The sequence below is a fragment of the Rhagoletis pomonella genome, unplaced genomic scaffold, assembly GCF_013731165.1.
Source record: "Rhagoletis pomonella isolate Grant_MI unplaced genomic scaffold, Rhpom_1.0 Rhpom_scaffold_00005, whole genome shotgun sequence".
In the NCBI taxonomy this organism is placed as follows: domain Eukaryota; kingdom Metazoa; phylum Arthropoda; class Insecta; order Diptera; family Tephritidae; genus Rhagoletis; species Rhagoletis pomonella.
Genome location: NW_023458559.1, coordinates 54,479,819 through 54,482,479, shown reverse-complemented (window position 1 = coordinate 54,482,479; position 2,661 = coordinate 54,479,819).

Genomic DNA, 2,661 nt, shown 5'->3' with positions numbered 1-2,661 from the left:
ACTGCCATCCCTAAATTGGCGCGTCAAGCGCCAAACAACTGTCAAAAATCCTCATGCCCATACAATTTGTATGAAGCATCCCACAATAACGCGGCGCTAACGCCGAGCAAATGGAATTTTCATTTTTGACAGGGCGTTACGTGTTGAAGTTGGATGCGGAAGACGGAAAGAAAGAGAAAGGACAAAAAAGTGAAAGAGGAAACGAGAATAAAAACGAGAGGATCTGAGAAAACGTCAAAAATTACGACGCGTTGATTTGGGGATAGCGCGCGCTGACACTCGTCGACAATGGATAACGCAACGCTTATCGCTCCAATTTAGGGACGGCAGTAAGGTATCTTACTCTCCCAAAGAGAGAAACTTACAAAGTTTTGCGCGAACAGGAATTGGAAAACATTTGCATATATTGAATATAATAATTTTTTTTACATTGTTTCAGGTAGAAAACAAAACGGCCTATAACTACGTATACATATTTATGCTCATTCTGACTATCTTTAACATACGCTTCAATTTCTTTGTGGTAGTCTCTGCCGGATTTCCTATATCGACAGGGGTTTCGAGTGCGTTCCGGTTACGAATATATGGCTCGAATCGTAACATCCGTTCACGACGGGTCGAAAACCATACGAAAGAAAATTACGTGATACCGTCAGTCGTATAAGCTGAATTGGATAAAGAGTACGCTCACGTATGTCATAATCCGAAAACGGTGTTTTTACGTGACGAGTAATACGTTATCGTATGTGACGATTCGAGCCTAGGATAAAATTTTGAAAGGAAAATTTCAATACCTTTTTGTACTTTTGCACAAAACATATACTATTTTTTTATTGTACTAAATTTTCTCTTTAATTTGGTATCCATACTGTTTTTCTGAATTGATCATATATTTCAAGTTTCCAAGCCCTTTTGAAAAGAATCCTGACGTCAGAGAGAACAACTAAAAACGCGGTGTTACTATATTAGGTCCATGATTTCGCGAATATATTGACTGTTGCACGGTGTAATATATACACGAAAGAGGTTTGAATTTCTATTTTTTATATTAGCTATTTTTATTTAAATTTTTTATTAAAGTAGCTTTGTACTTTATTTTTAATCAATCAATACGAGTTAGGCCGAATTTCCACTAGGTATTGAAATGACAAAAAATTGGAGGCATTTAAAAAATTCCATGTGGAAATGAATTTAATGTATATTTTTTAACGTAATTACACGAATATTTTTGAATGCCCATCTTTGCCATTTAAAGTTTTGTCATTTAATGCATAGTGGAAATCCAGCATTATAATGAATTTAGTCCTATTGCAAAATATAGATATGTTTTAAAACTATACGTAAAATTGTTTGTTATAAGTTATTTGTGCTATTTATTTTTACCCTGAAGGTATTCTATTCAGCCTCATTGCGTAAGTCGTAAATTAGGCTAAATTGCACGACTCGACAACATTGGCACTGTATACTGTCGTACTGAAATAACTGAACAACGAAAATAGTCGAAACCTATGCAGTGCTGCCAAGTTTTTCTGTGTTAATACACTAGTCGAGTCGAAATTTTGGGCAATGACATGAAATTTTCGATACGATTGGACTCTCGAAAAACGTTTTACATTCGACATGACTCTCACAATGAGGCTGATTATATTCTTTTTCGGTTTTACAAACTATTCTATTTCATGAATTTCATATATGTAAAAAAAAATTTGGCGATTTTGGGCGATTTTTTTTTTAAAGAAATTGCCTTTTTTTATTTAAACAATCTAGACACCCTGCTAGGGCTAGCCATGCACTTTTTGGTTCCAGATATTATGATAGTGTAGTGCTTACTTCAGCTGAAGAGATGGCTACTACATGTTTTTTTACCAAAATTTCCAGAGCAAAAAAAAACTTTTGCGGCATAAAATGGCACTAAATAAGCACTAAATTATGCCGTAAGGTAAAAGTATATGCGCTTTTTTGTTCCAGAGATATCGATAGTGTAGTGCTTACTTCAGCTGAAGAGATGGCTACTACATGTCTTTACCAAAATTTACAGAGCACTAATTTTTTTAGCGGCATAAATTTACACTAAATTAGCACTAAATTATGGCATATGTGCCAAAGCAATCGGTGAATGTTGTAGTGATTACTTCATGGACCTTCTTCAAACTCTTTAGCCCACCTTTTAACAAATCGAAGTATACCCATGGCTTTGTTTACGATCGATGATATATGCAAGTTAAAACGCAATTTTGGTTCAAAAAGTACACCAAGATTATTTATAAAAGATATTTGCTCTAAAGGAATACCGTTTATTATATAAGTTGCCAAAACTGGCTTAAATCGATGTGCTTACATTTAGAGCAATTTAAAACTAATACATTTGATGTACACCAGCTTTGAAATGATCCCTGATCGCCCTGAATCGTGTTAAACTGATATCTGAATTCAGGTGTTATCAGTTTGAAACTTGCTAAATTAAGGGTTAAAGAGAAATTTCTTAAAGTTTAAGGAAAAACGAGTTTAAATCTCCCATCCGTCACGGTGGAAATCCCACGCATTGGCAACACCTCTGCTAATCTAAAAATGTTGTTGAGGTCTGATAGACCAACACCAGTACTTAGGGGTTAAACACCAATGATTTACAAATACAACACGCCATAACGAATAAATGAATAG